This window comes from Equus asinus, chromosome 7 (genome assembly GCF_041296235.1).
Source record: "Equus asinus isolate D_3611 breed Donkey chromosome 7, EquAss-T2T_v2, whole genome shotgun sequence".
Taxonomy (NCBI): domain Eukaryota; kingdom Metazoa; phylum Chordata; class Mammalia; order Perissodactyla; family Equidae; genus Equus; species Equus asinus.
This window is the reverse complement of record NC_091796.1, coordinates 72,453,385-72,469,748: the sequence shown is the minus strand read 5'-3', so window position 1 is coordinate 72,469,748 and position 16,364 is coordinate 72,453,385. Positions and strand designations below refer to the sequence as shown.

Sequence of the window (16,364 nt, the reverse complement as noted above, 5' to 3'; positions counted from 1 at the left end):
AAATACACACAGCAACATGCAAGAATCTCATAAACATTATGCGAAAGGAAATAAGCCAATCTAAAGTCTACATGCTATGTGATTCCATTTATATGAAACCCTAGGACAGGCAAAATAAATCAGGAAAGTAGTTGCTTTTGGAGGGGAAAAATTAGATGGAAGAGCATGAGAGAATTTTCTGAGGTAATGGAAATGTTCTATATTTTGACATGGGTACGAATTACCCAGCTGTATGTTTTTTCCAAAACTCCTAGATTTGTACACTTAAGATATGTGCATTTAATTGTATATAAATTTTACTTCTAAAGGAAAAAAACTGTATTAAATTTTGAAATAAAAAATTTAAAAATGTTAAGACAATAGGTTGGAAGTTCTTGTTTAAACTTGTTACGCTAAGTTTAGGGGAAAAGAAGAAAATGGTTCTAGTTTTGACCATAGAAAAAGTAGATATTAATGTCATTCCCTCAAAAAGTGGTCTAGGAAGAAAATGTGAACATATTAAAAAGGATACATGCTGAGAGAGACAAACATTTACCTCTCAGATTTGTGTGAAGATAGTCCTATCCTGAACTGGTTCACCCAACCTGGCAGTTCTGTTGCTAATGAGGATGAAAGTGCTGTCAAAGTTTGGAAGACAAAAACTAACTGGACATGGAAGATACATTGGTCCAACAAAAGACTGAAGAGCCCTGGGCTCAGGAGCTGCTTCCTCTAGAGCCCCTTTCAAATATACTTCGTGTGTTTATTTTCATTTGGAAATAGAAGGACCGTATACTGCTCACTGCCTCTCTATGTGAAAATCCTCTCTTTATTATACTGAATAACAATGGAAAAACAAAAGGACTTTTACTTCAGCCTACAGTGTCTTGATTACATGAAGGTATTTCCTAGGTCTAAAAGCAGTTGAGTACTTCTGTGGGATAATAAAGAATGTATTGAAATCTCTACTTTCTCAGACAGGGTGGGTATTTAGCTGCAATGCTATCTCCTGCTTCGGGATGGGCTAGATGTTCTCCTGAAGGACACTTTAGCTCATAGATTCTTAAGCAGGTTTTTTTTTAAGCTTCCAATCATCATAAATATATATTGTGATAACCAGAGTTTCAACTTCTCCCCTAGATACAATTTAGCAGATATTTTTAGCACTTTGTACCTTAGAAAAAAGTACTTCAGTACTTTGAAGATTCATTGGCCAAATGTTACTTAAGACAAAATAGCATACTGTGAAGGCTATAGCATAATATTTCAAGGACTGATCTATTTCTTGACATTACTTTTAGCTGTTCTGGTTATATACATTTTCCTCTAGTTCAAATCAAAAACTGAATTGTGAGTAAATATTTGAAATAACTATCAAAACGTGGTACCTGGAGCACAATTGTACCCTCTGACTGTGCTACTAGCAAGTTGAAGACAAGTGTGGGGTGTCCCTGAAGGTTTTTTGTTTGCTAAGTTTTCTATTTTTTTTGTTCTTACATAGAACTGGAGCTCATTAATGGTAATAATACTGCATTAGATGATACTGAAATTCAACTTTCCATCATATTCCCATTAGAAATGACAGTTTTACTCAACTCTTTGTTCTTATGAAACATGCAGTTTTTATAAAGATAAGCTTAACTTGAACCATTATAACACTGCTAACATTACAACACTGATAATAATTGTAATGGAAACTGCTATAACCTCTTATAATTGCTACATTAGAGTTAACTTGCTGAACCACAATCATCTGACAGATCATGAGTAATAAAAATTAGATCATGAGTGTAGCCACTATTATTATTATTTTGCTTTTGGGAGAATCAATTTTGTAATATACAAATTTATCTAAATGTGAACTTGCAGTGGCAATCAATGCAGTGTGCTATGGGCTTAAAATGCTATCACCTCAAGGATCTTCAAGAATATTGCAAATTCTAGAGCATTCTTAAATATAATAGTTTATTTTTTAATATTTGAAAGTAAACTTTAAGATAGAGCATTGTTCCTTAGAAGTATCTAAATTTCACATCTAGATTTTAGCCTGGCCCACAGCCAAGGACTTTGCTGCAGAAAGTGCTGGAGCTGTGAGAGGAGGATATGAACACCAGGCTTCACTAAGTCTTACAACTGACGTCCCGCTCCCACCCCACCCCTCACCCCACGCCAGGAGCTTCAATTTCTCCCCCTGGTGACTTCAGTTATCAGCACGAATAAAGCCAGAGTTTTTTCTTGTCAGTAATAGAAGAACACTGTTTATAGGATTTTTTCCAATTCTTATTTCTTTTGTTTTGAATGCCAGAAAATGAGTTAAGTAGTGTATTCTAGGTTTCAGGCATGAAAGTAGCTACTGAAGGAAATTACTGGCATAAGGTTTCTTTCCTATGCAGCAAATCCAGATTCTTATCAATCTGTTTTCAAACTAGTGATAAAATAGTCAACTGATGATAATTCTTTAAATGATTGCAAGCAGCCAGGTTTTTTTCAAGTTGCACTTAAATGTATAATAACTATGGCAATAATACAAGCTAATATGCAGTAGAAATAACATAATAAACTATATTTACAGTCACTTCAAGTCTCTAACTAGAATTAGAATGATGGAATATAAAACCTAAATTTACTCTGGGAGCTTTCTTTAACTTCGTAGAATAGAACTCTTGAACTCTCACCTAAAGGGTAAACCTATCTGATGTGAGATGCTTTTAACTAAATCTAGGCATGACTAGGTCACTACCAAACAGGGCCTCAGACAAAAAGCGAAAAAAATCTTCCTCAGAGCTTATCTTCCACTATTGTACTCCTGAAGAGGCCTAAAAAAATAGCCCAAACTTTCTCCTTTGGGACAAAAATCAGGACATATCCTGTTTGTGAAAATAATACATGGTCTTATCATGATTTTCAACTTATTTTCCACACTCATTGAGTACTATTCTACGTTAGGCGTAATGCCAAAACCCCAAATATGAATAAGGCACAATTCTCGGCTTTAAAAAACTCAGTCAATTATGGGAGATGAAATCTTTGCACTATCTGTAAAGCAAAGCGATGACCATGTTTGAAAAAAGCAAAAATGCACATTTATGGTACCCAAATGACCTCATCAGTTGTCATTCATTTAAAGGTTTTTTTCCTTTGTCGTATAGTTTTTATGTTAACAGAAGGATTTATGAGGCTGTGCTAGAGAAAAAAATGTTAAGGGCATACTTATACAAAGTTAGAAATATCTCCTTTGCCAATAACAAATCTAGATAATTTTAGTTCCTGATCAATTATGCAAAAGGAAATTGATAGAAAACGGTCTGAAGCATAGATGAGAATGAAACAAAGTAACTCAAGGAGATGGAAACAGAGCAGATTATTCAGACTTCAAATGGGACTGCTAGCAAAGATGGCTTTGGTCTCTTGCCATTTCCTTTAGAGCTAGAGAGAGTAAGATGATTTTAAGCATTGGAAGTATAAATTGCTTTTGTATAGATTTCTCCTTTTCATCCTCAGATTGGATGAAAGGAAAACCACGCCAACTGAGGTTTTAGAATTTCAGACGCCCTGTTCTCTTTGATCTGATCTTGTCGTGTTTGACATTCACTAGCCATTGTTCTTCTAAACCCTTGATTCAGGCAGTTTTTCTGGATCTTTCTTCTGAAGTCTGATATGACCCTTATTTTTTCATTTTTTAATGAGTTGACTTAACAGGAGTCATCCTAAATCAAGCACACTAAGAATGGAATTCCATGTAAACGGAATTCTGGATTTCAGAATGGGCGCCAAGGAGAATGTCAGTTGAAATAATTAACTAAAAGTAGAATTTCCTACAATAAACCTACCTTGTAGATCAAGTATGAAGATGCCTTTTGCTGGTTTTTGTTTCAGCTGTGATTTGACGCAGACATCTCCACCCTCTGAGGCCTGGGGGTTGCTGCCCCAGTTAGGAGTTTAAATGTATTCACATTCTGACGGAACATACAAGTCATTATCCATATTGCACAGATGACTGACTTCAAATTCAACCTTCTTTGGAAACAGGGTGTTTGCAAATGTAGTTAGACACGATGAGGTCATGCTGTATTAGGGTGGGCCCTAAATCCAATGGCTAGTGTCCTTATAACAGCAGGAGAGGACACACAAAGATTTACACAGGGAGAACACCTGCGGAGACCGAGGCAGAGACTGGACTGATGCCTCTGCAAGACAAAGAACGCCAAGGATTGCTGGCAGCGCAAGAAACTGGGGTAATGGTCTGGAACAGATTCTTCCTTAGAGCCTCGAAAAGGAACCAACCCTACTGACACCTTCATTTTAGACTTCTGGCCTCCAGAACCGTGAAGGAATACATTTCTGTTGTTTTAAGCTACCTCGTTTATAGTAATTTGTTATGGCAGCCCTATAAAACTAGTACAGTTCCCAATTATTTTTATAACCCAAATCCCCCATGCCTTGTTAACACCTGAGCAGGCAGAGTCACACGGGTAGTAACAACTCAAATTTAGTTGAGACTTGCTCGAACTTTCTCACGAAGATACCCAGGCCTTTTGAAAAGATTCCCCCCTCCTCAAAATCAAAACCCCGTATTTCTAGGTATCTCCAGGGAGAGTTTCTCAGCACAAATAAGTTTGCTCCTAGCAGACCTTTCCATGGCTCCTGAGGACGTCACCCTCTGCCTGGTTCTGTTACCGAAAAAGTGAAAAGCACAAGATGCGAAATCTTCAGGAGGGTCTGTGACCCAGGAGGGAGGCAAGCCTCGCAAACCCTTCGGTGTTACATTGAGACAAAGGGGTCCTACAATGTTATAGAGTTTAGTAAAATGGCTTTTAAAACTTTTAATTATGGCTTCTTCTCTCCCTAGAAACTAGTCAAGGGATATGAAGAAAACTAGGAAATTCAAGTAATATCCATCACACTGAACCTGTCACTGCCTCCCCGTCAGGTAAGGAGCTGAACCTGGGTCAGCTCATCTCTCTTCCCTTGGGATGATTTCCCCTAGTTTTTCAGTCTCCGAGCGAATGGACCTTGTCAGTCCACCTGCTGGTTCAGGCAAGTCTGAATTCTAACAGTGGATGAATGAGATGAAATCCCCACTGCATGTTTGGGTGATTCCAGAGTCAATTTAATTTTTCCTTTCCTCAAAAGAAAGTGTTTTCTAGAACTGTTTATTATTTTCCACGTTTTATCCTCTCATGAGATTCTGTAGAGGTTCTGATATAAAATTGTGAAAGTTTTTGTACTTGCCCTTTTTTCCAGGGGAGAAAAAGTAGCAGCCGTTATTATAAAAGCAAACATTATTCCAGCTACAAGCTCAGGTGCTGACATTCATTCATTGACCCCAGCTACTCCTCTGCTCCTCCACAGCAAACACAAGAGCTATTGATACTGACCAGGAACTATTTCCTGCGTAATAGTCAATCTTGCTGATTTGTTCTCTTGTTAGGTAGTACTAGACATGGTAGAAAAGATGTTAGAGAGATCACAGTCCTATATTGATCAAGTACTTTATAATTTTAACAAACCTGTCCCAGCATTCTAGCAGTTGGGAAGAATGGACTATATGTGCTTGTAACTCTAGGACAGGCCTGAAGCTTAAGCATGTCCTGGAGGAAGCTCCAAGGTTTCGATCCTTCTTTTCAGTCCCTTCCCTACAATATTCAATTCTGACCCTCTCGCTTTTTAACTCCAAACTCTAGGCTCTGTATAGTAATGACCACCATTTCTACTTGGTGTAATCCTTACCGGGGTTTCAGTCTCATTTCTTCCCAATGGGCCCACCTAGTTCTTCCAAAAGTTCATGGCGTAGGAGCTCTCCTTGTTCACACTTGAAAACAAAGGTTACTTGAAGGGTTGTGGTGAATATCTTTCATTTATACCTGTATCCTCATTCCTCATCATTTTTTTCCCCTTATTTCTGTATGCTTGAATTCTCATTTACTCTCCAGCCCCTTGAACTCATCTAGAAGAACTACCTAACTGGTTCTCATTTTCCCCAGGATGTGCTGTTTGTATAGCTCCCCCAGGCTCTACATACTGTAGCCAGGAGGCAATGGAATACACCTTGCCCATGGTTCCTAAGACACAGGTTCCTCTTAATTGGAGAGTGGAGAAAACCCAGGAGAAATGGTACCTTGGAAATGAGCAGAAAAAGAAATTTTTATAATGTATTGTTTCCTAACGATTTAGATTTGTCCTGTACTAAGTCTTGCTAAATGCCTAGCCAAATCACAAATGTAGGGGACAAAAGTCCCTGCATATTTAATAGTACTTTATTCTCTGGCCAAGTACTGACTTTCATATCATCAGGGTCTGATGGCTCAACACAGGGACATAATTACTTTCATTGAAGCAAAGTAAATGATGACAATTGGATGATTAATTAGATGATTAGATGATTAATTAGATTATTAATCTAATCATCATGACTATTTTCATGGTTATAATTACTTACTAAGAAATGCCTAAAGAGAGTAGTTTATTGAAACAATAGCATAAATAATGAAGGTAGTGAGGATCAAAGCAAAGGCTAGTTTTCTAATGAAATGTGCCTGGTGCATAAACCAAAATACAAGATTCTTCTTCCTCCCTGTTGAGTAAGGGTGGTTGATTTTAGCTTGTCACTATAGAAGTCATCACATCTCAAGTGGATTGAATATTTTTTCTTATGGTTTGTCTTCCAGGCTCTGCTCCCTTTATGGCCAGTCCTGGCTGGCATTGGCCTATTGTTGGGCTACATTCTGCCTTGGCAAATGTAGCAGGAAAAGACTTAAGCAGGAGACTCGAATTAAGACCCAGAGATAGATATATCTCTCTACAGTGGTTCTGTACTAGGTCAACTTAGCCAAGCTAAACCATGTTTTTTTAGAACTCCTCTGCATAATTCTGGGTTTGCAAAGCCCACAGGAGATGTTTTTAACAAGATTTGGAAGATGGAAATGAGGCAACTCTGAAGGTTGGTGCAAGGCACCAGGCAATTTGGCTCATGCACAAATGCAACTAAGCAGTGGAGACACTAACTTCTCCTGTATACCCATGGCATTGAGGTTGGATATGGTAAGAGACAGACATGAGTTTGTCTTCATAAGTTCCAGTTGCTATTCTGTGTCTCCTTCCATCGTTGCAGGTTCCAATTTGTCCTTGCTTCCATCTACATCCAGTTTTCTGACTGCTTATCTGGCTGACCTATAGTGACCTGAGGCTTAACATTAGACACAGAAACAACAGCTTATATAGGCTGCTCTGACAGCTCCCAAAACTTCTTAATGTCCAACCCTTAGAAGAAATCCTTTGTTCTGTATCACTCATAGCAGTTCTGCTTCTATGATATAACCCTGATTGGTATACTCTCTAATCAGGCAAACTTAGATATGCCTTAGTTTCCAAAATAAGGATACATACTTGCTTTATATCCATGTCAATTCCTTTGTGAGAATCAACAGAGAAATCTCACATGAAAAATTTTTGAACAGTATACTGCACACAAATGAAATATACATATGTGTGTGTGAACAGACACAGGTGTACACATTTTTAGATACTAATTGGTGTATCGTCAATGAGTTTTGCTTTATCTATGAATAAAATAATTATTACTTTAATTGAAGATTTCAAAGGCTCAAATTAATTTTAAAGTTTCCAAACAAGTACACTGAGCAATTTCCTCAACACATGCAAATAATATTGAAGATAATTAAGGAGAATGATGAAAAGTTATGGAGGTGTCTTGAAATGCAAAAATTATTCAATTGAAAGATTACTTATTTCTTTTCATACCAAATTTGAGTCTGTAAATTAATTGTATTCAGGTTTTGATTTCCGACATTAAAACATAGCCATTCTTCCTGAGTTTTTCTTCCAGGACATTCTAGAAGACATTAAAAATCCACAGCTTATCTGATCTCTCATCTGTCCTGAATGAAAGAAATGAGATCTTCTTACTCATTAAAAGTCAAGATGAGCACATACAGAAGGTCCTCTCTGTGTGGCGCATGATTTACACTACATAACATCTGTTGAATAAATAAATGAATGAATGAACAAATCAATCAATCAGATCATAGTCTGCAAATATTGGTCCTTTCTTACATTGTCAAAGAAGAAGAAGCCCTAACTTCTGATAAATTCCTGCCTCATTTTCTCTTTGTCTCTTTTCACAGACTTGCTTTAATTAACCTTGTCTTAGGGCAGAGACTCAAAATGCCTATGCCAAGTGGTGCTCTGGTTAACAAAAGAGGCCATAAGGCTAAGAGAAGCTGGTAATAGCAATGATTTTTCTTTTTGTTTTATCCTTTATGTAATTACTTTCACTTACTAAGATTTGTCAATGACTTCTATTTGATAATATAAAATACTGAGATGAGAGGCCAGACTATACAATCTTGTGCATCTGATGGGCTGAAGAATTTGATGAGTATAAGCTAAGAGTACTTTAGAGTCAGGTAACTTTTGAATAAGAAAGATAAAGATATTCCAAAATGCTAATTACTCTGACTCTAACATCCTAGATTTTTCTTATTTTATATAGAGTAAAAGAGTCAAGAGTCATGGAAGACTTTAATCACCCCTTGATTAAATATGTAGGTGGATCTGGTTCTGGCTAATCATAGTAGGCTAATCAACTAGAAATGAAGGTGTGTGCTCATTAGAAAAGTAAAATCCAAGGCAAGAAGCTTCAGATTAAGTTCGTACTCTATGCTCCTGTTGTGATACCAAGGTGGTTGTGATGGATGATGGGTAGTGAAATTAAGTTGCAATGTACTTATAACCTGATTTTTATGTAATGACATGTCATTTAAAGACTGTTCTTAAGGACTGAGCTGTACTTCAGCTACTTAAGGGCTTTGTTTTCATATAAAAGCCTGAAATTGATCAGCTTTTCAAATAAAAATGACTAGAGGAAAACACCAAACTGTTGTCTTGATGACCTAGTGTTCTTATAAATGTTTTCACTTGCATCTGGATGTTGTGTATTCCCTTAGGCAGAAATAAGATCAAGATCATAGGAATTTCATAGTCATTAGGATCGTGTTTATAGCCTGTTAATATTATGCAGACAGAATGTCCCCTTTCACCTGTTAAAATGAACACATTACTCCAATGAGATATTTGTGCTGAGTGATAGATATAATGATATATTTTCAATTTCAGGTCCTCTATGGGGGCAAAGAAGTCAATTGTGTAATGGAAAAACTCTTCAGAGCAGATCATCAGTTTGCTCATTCAAAGGTCATACCATTTAGTGTAATTGATTTAAAATATCCCTTGTTTTAATAGGCAATGGTCAGAAATGAGGACTAACTGAGCAGAACAGAGAGAAGATTCATGCACAAGGAAGGTGGATCATTAGAGTTTGACCCAAATTGTTTTAGGAGAGCAGGCAGGCCAAAGAGGAGATGGTTAAGATACCCTAGTGCCATGTTATCTGGTGCTTCAAAGTCCATGATACAGCTATTCACATTAATACTATAATCCTTTCATCCCAAGGTGAGAATTGGATTCCTGAAAAATTTTTGTAGGAGACTTAGACTTCATGGTTGAGAAACTTACCTTATTTAAGAAGTGTGATTAAAAGTTGCCAAAGTTATTGTGGCAGTTTTAAAACATAGCCCCAAGTTCATTGAGAAGTGGGGTCTATCTACATCCCTTCCCCTTGAATTTGGGAAAACTTGTGACCACAAGAGAAATGGTGGTAAATGACTGCTGAAGCTAGGTCACAAAACGAAATGAAGCTATTGCCTTGCTCACTGGAGCATTTGTGCAAGAGCTGAGGTTGCCATGCCCTGAGGAAGTTCAAATAGCCCATGTAGAGATCACGCAGACAACCCCTGAGACAGCATGAGAGAGGTCCCGAAGGCTGCTGGCTGCTCCAGCCCCTTCCTTTCCAGCTCCAGTCACCATCCAAGTGAAACCTGATGAAAAACACAAAGGCGAACTGCAATGCCACGCTCTGTGGGAATTTCTGACCCACAGAAACTGAAACATAACAAAATGATTGCTGTATGAAGCCATTAAGTTTTGAGTTAATTTTTCATGCAGCAACAGAGAACCAGGACAAAATTTGCTATTTGGAAGTGGACAGTAAATGTAACACAAACCTACAACAGCTGACCTTGGCTGTGAGCACAAGTGGTGAGCAGAAGCTGAGCGGACTTGAGGAGGCTATAAATGGAAGCTGGACAGGGCACAAGGAGGTTGTGAGGGAGGGCTTAAAGGAAACAGAAAAATGTTATTCGAAGCTGGAGGAAAGGAGGTTCATTACTATTAGCAGCAGAATGTTTAACAAAAGACTTAATTATGGTAATATGGAAAATAGAAAATGCACTTCATGATCTGATGGATCTAGCTAAGATTTTTTGGGTAGAATATTAGAAGTGTAAGCTCTTTTAGTCATGTATGGTAAGTTATAGATATAGACAGATGAACCGAAAAAAAAGAATTACTCAGTTTTCAAGCAAAATTTGGAGGAAATATAAAAGATCTAGGGCTTGCTGGGTTTTAAAATAAAATCATTTCTTATTCCCAGTTTCTCCAGATGGTGAAAATAAATAAAATAATATTCAAATTAAGAAATGGCTTCAGAGCAAAGACAAAATCCAGAGTGGGTTGATAAGATTCCTTATTAAGACCTCAGAAAAATTTAACTTTAACTTTGTGCAACATAGACCCTTTCAAACAGACAAAAAAGACTTCTAAATATTATAAGACCGTGCCTGGCAGACTACCTCCACTACCCCCATGCCACCTCTATTAAACAGTAGGTCCCTAAGAATCTTAGGAGTGTTTTCCCATAGAAACCTTACAGGGAACTCAAGGTAGAAAAGAGTTTAATCTCAAAAAGATTTGTGCGTTTGATCTCTGTCTAATGGTACACAGAAAATCCATATCATTTTTAAAGTAATTGCATCAGTGTGGTCAGAATGGAACAAAAACGGTACAAATTGCAAAATAGCATTTGGATCTTTGAGTCTCTACAGGCAGGAGACAGTCTGAGAAAACAACTCAGTTGCATACACAGCCTTTTTATGGGAAAGGAAAGATAACTCAAAAAATAGAACCATGATCGTACAAGATGGAACCAAGAACTCTAGAGAATCAGTTCCAGAGAGCAGACTTGGTTCCTAATCAAAGAACTGGAAACAAGCGTCTGGCTGGGTTTCAAAACTGCTATGCATCAGTGACCTCTGTGGCTTCCATTTACCCCCTTTTTGAATAGCTGTACCTATAGCATTTATCCTATGCCTACCTCACCACTGTATAGTGGATGTGTAGGAGGCAAATATCTTTTAATTTTATTTTGCACATCTTAAAATTGAGAGGAACCACACCTGTGGAGTTGTATCCAAGGAAACTAACCCGGGAACTCGGGCTCATCTGTAATGAAATGACGGACCTCAAGCTTGAAACTGTTGGGTAATGAGCTCAAAATTGTGGCGACTATTAAGAGAGAGTGACTGTATTTTGAAACTGGGAATGATGCAAATAATTTTTGGCCAATGTGCAAAATGTGGATATTTGAAAATATGGCCCCATGTTGTCTGACACTCCTCCCTCTGAGAAGTGGGGTCTATACTCCCTCTTTTTAAATCTTAGAAGCTGTGTGATCAGGGAAGAAGTAACATTATGTGACTACCAATGCCAGGTCATAAAAGATTTCTGCTTGCTCCCCAGTACTTTGATGCTGGAGCCCTGAGCTGTCATGATGAGAGAAAGAGAGTGGGGTCTTGCCAGCTCCTGGGTATTCCAACTCTCCGCTATTCTAGCTGCAACCATTGTCTGACTGTTACTTCATGATACACCCTGCATTAGGCCTGCTTCGTCCAGTCCCTCCCAAAGTTCTAACCTCAGAGACATGAGAGATGATAATAACGTGATTGTTGATGTTTTAAACAATTAAGTCCCGGGATGATTTGTTACATAACAGTAAACAACCAGAATTGTCATGAATACCTCAAATAATGCCCTTTTATTTGTCGCACACTAAAATTCAAAAGTAACAACGACCCATTTAGTTAGGAGACTATCAATTACATTATACATATCTTAAATCAGAAATGCTAATTATTATGAAATTTTTTTTACTTTATCATATATTGCTCATTGAAACTTTGCAAGATTTTCCCTTTACTGTGTTTCGGTGTGATGCTGTAAATCCTTGTTGCACCTTTGTAGAAATATGCAAGCCATAGATACATTTTAATGCATGTAGTTCTCCATGCAAACACTTCCTGCATTTCTTTCTGACATCCTCATTTGGATATGTTAATATCTGACTCAGTTTTCAGGTCCAGGAGATATTAATTTAGAGGTTTTTAATGGAAAAGACATTAAAATATTTACAAGTAGTATCCTGATAGGAGTGTCCTGAATTTCAAGTACACTAGAACTGAGATCCTGGAAAGTGAGAAATAGACATACAGAAGTGGGGTTTTGCATAGGCTAGACTTTTGCAAAAGAAAAATCCAAGGTTACAAAGGATTGATGAATCATGACTAATACAAAGTTTCCAAAGTTTATCTCTATAAATCGTGAAAATTAGGATCTGCAAACCTCAATAGCTTCAAACAGCCCATATCTATCCACCCACTTCCCCAAAGCTCCACAGAGAACAGACATCAGATGGGTGTTTCAGAGGCATGCAGAGATGAAAGGAGATGTAGCTCTGGAGCGGTTTAGGGTGGCCACACTCTCCCTGGGGAAGCGGGATATGTCTGCTTTCTGGCTAATATGGAGCAGGAACCATGTTTCCTAAAATGTATCTGCCCCATTTTGAAATGGTGTGAGAGCAGGTGATGTTGGTCTGTCCCCCTCAGGGACAAAAGGGAAGAGGCAAGAGAATATTTCGCCTGGCACTACTTTGGCAGGGACTGTGCAGACTCAGTATGCTGAATGTGACAGAAAAGCGTCAGCAGCAGCAGTGAGAAGAGTAGTGAGGATGGGGTCAGTCCACAGAACCAGGGTAAGTGTGACATTCTGAGGTTAGTCTGAAGCAGTAGGAAGAACAACAATTTCTGAAAAACTTCCCACCTTAGCTGTCTGCCATTGAGCAGAAAGAGTATCTGGAATGAGGTGGGAGTGAAGGAGCTGCCCTTGAGTTCTACCAGTGGGTCTTAACATTATTTGAAGAAGAAGACAACAGGAGGAGGGGAGAGAGGAAGGGGGAGCGGGAGGAGAGAGAAAACAAGTTGTTAAAGGAGAAGGATTATTTATAACCCTTGACTTCCTTGCTGGTTCAGCAAACTCTCTGACACTAACATATAAAGAAAATCAGTGTTTTTCCATCTTCCTTTCTTAATTGAACCCGAGGAATGGACAGAAAGTCCATAGAAGAAACAAAGAGAAAAGCTTAGGAAAACCTCACCTAGATCATGGGTCCTTTAACATCAAAATTCACAGCTGTCCCTTACCAGCCTGACTGAAAGCTAGCGAGGAGACTTGCTTTCCTGTTTGATGGATAGTTCTTTTAAGTTCCTCTTATCATTTTTTTCTATTATTCTACAGTACCTTAGATGTATATTAGCAGTTTATGTCCACAAAGCTCAAAATATTATGCAAGTCATCTCATTTATCTTTAATCCCTGGAATTTTAAAATTTTCTAGTCAGATCCTATAAGTTCAGAGACGTATGTGTGAGTACATTTACCCAAGGGGCCTTTAGATGATGAGAACTGTCAAGGACTATTTTTAGAATAGAGGGAATGCAGCAATTCTAAAAATAAGAACTCCATCAACTAGAGCCCTCTGCATTGCTGAAAGCAGCCTTTGGAGCAGAAGTCATCAGCAGGAACTCGATAATCCCTGAATGGAAAGGCTGCACAGTGGCATGGGAACTGACATTCTCTCTTGGGGGTTGGTAAGTGAGGCAGATGGCTCCAAAGTTAAAGGCATATTCTGCCCTATTTTTCTGTCCTGATGGTACAAGGAAGTGGGTATATCACTTTTAGGATGGCCTCTAAAGCTAGCCATATACTATAATTAGATTCCAACTAGCAAGAAGGAAACTAGATGTGTTAGAAAGAGTTTGGACCTTAGTGAGAACTGAGGCTTTAACTTTTACCAGCCCTTTATAAAAATGGACAGAAATAGGAAAGCACGCATCTTGGAGTTATGCCAAGGAACCTGAATTGCTAGAGCATAGGGTGAATGAGGATAGACGAGTGGCAGATGAAGATGGAAAGGTAGGCAGTGACCATGAGATGTATAGCATGGTGAAAATTCTGGATTTTTATTTTGAAAGTAAGGGAAGTCAGTGTAGAGTTTTCAGCCAGGAAGTTCTGGTCTACCTCTTGGAAAAAGAGACTACAGTAATTCTGGAAAACGGCTAACAGACAGTCCTTCCCCACCCCATGTGCATCCTCACACTTCTCCCTGTAAAACACATGCAAACATCCTGCCTCTGTCCATCAAGTCTCTTCTCTCGGCCAAGTAGGTTCAGTTCAAAACATTTTTCTTCATTAACGTGGGTTCAAATTCTTTCATTTCCAAAATTTTCCTTGTTTGAATAAAATCCAAAACTTTGGGCCTCGGTGTGCATATTAGCTCCCACTGCTGTGGGCCAGCTTAGTGCCATGCTCTTGCTGGAGCCACTCACTGCGTGGTAGAGCCTGGTGCTTGGCCACCACCTGCATCCCTGCCAGCTAGGGTCCACCTGTATGATTAAACTACACTCTTCAATGAGTAAACATATTCCTTTTTGGATCACATTTATTCAGTTTCTGAAGGGCAGTGTAGGCTACTGCAAGACACAGCATGACCTCTGTGCAGACAAGTGAACCGTAGACATTTATTATTACTCTACGAAGCCCCCATAAAAGCAGTTAACCTGGATACGGAGTGTTGAATTGAAATCTGCAGAGCATTTGCCAAGAGTTCTGACCTAGATGGGGTAAACCTCAGTGTGCTTCTTCTCTATTTCCTCTTATTACTAGATTGAAGGATTGCTGCTTCTTGTTAGGAAATTCATTTCATTTCCTATTACTCCAGCTTCATATTCAAAGCACTGAGAATTTCAAATGGAGTATATTGACATAGACTAGAATCTTTACACCATTTCTGTACTCAACTTTTAAAATTTGGGTGTTTTTAACTAAATTAACATGGCTCGAATAAACTGCCCAGACCCTGTGAAAGTCACATACAAGAACATGAGATTTCTGATTACATAGAATCTAACAAATGCAACCTTAAATAAATGCACAGAGGAACTTAGGAAGTAAGAAGTTATCACAATAGTACAGCACTGCCCTTGTGGAGAAAGAAGGTATCCATGTTCACAATTGGCCTTTTGATGATGGTGTACTACCATCCAACTGGATTGTGGATGACTGGTTAAGTCTTGTGAAAAATTAAGTTTTGTGAAAAACTTGGTTGTTGGGTTGCTATTGAGTTGTGGGTCTCGGCAGAGCTCCCACTTGTCTTCCTAGTACTAAGTGAAAGTGGAATGAAATATGAAGACACAGCACAGTTCATGAGACAAAAGAGGTGCGGAGCTTTTGACAGTAAGCAACTTTTGTGTTTGGATAAGTATTGTCCTAAAATGTGGATGTGGTTCAAAATACCAATGGCCACAGAAACAACTGTTCTATTCAATAAAACTGGGATGCCTGATGCTATTGCCTTGGAAGTGGAACTTAAGACAGGACCTAATATGTTGGCTTGGTGAATAAGTCTAATGATGCTTCCACAGGAGTACTTAAAAGCAGTTTTACCAGGTCACAAGCTTGACATAATTATAATATGCATGTTTTGGTTACAATCAACCTGTTTGGATACTTAATGAAAGATTTTTTATTGTTCAGTATTTAAAATGTGCTAATCTTTTATACCAATTGAATGTACCTATCATGAAATCATGAAGAATTGAGCTGTAAGTCTTCTTTAAATCTATTCTCATGCCAGAATCTTTATCAAAGCGTAAAAATTTTAGGGATATTAGGTGCCAATATATACAACACAATACTTGCATATTTTTAGTATCACACAAAACTAAAATCCTAGAGACTGAAAATTCTAGACCTTATGTGGTTTATTTCTTCAGTCACTTCAAACACTGAAATGAGGCCTGTATGGTTATTTTCCTGTTCACTTCATGTTTGTATCTCCCATATTTGGACAGTTCACATGAAGTTTGCACAGCCATTGATTTTTGTTGGGTTTTTACCAAATACTATGTTGATTATTTAATGTTGTTATGTAAATCTCACTTTGTATTGTTATGGAAAACTTCCATTTTGAAAATCTACATTGTACAGAAGCACACGTCTTTAATGATTTCAGACAAAAAAGGCTCACAGATAACTAATGTTTGTGCTTTGCAATGCAACTTAGAGAGGGTCTGAAAAAAAAATGGGAGTGGATAAATATTTTTTATAAAATGTTGCCTTTGTCTTGTACAGAATATG

At 38.1% G+C, this 16,364-nt stretch overlaps 1 pseudogene; it reads left to right on the top strand.

Moving 5' to 3' along the window:
- The first annotated feature begins 15,059 nt into the window (after positions 1 to 15,059).
- LOC106839166 (protein tyrosine phosphatase type IVA 1 pseudogene) lies at positions 15,060 to 15,555 on the top strand (annotated as a pseudogene).
- The last annotated feature ends 809 nt before the right edge of the window (positions 15,556 to 16,364 follow it).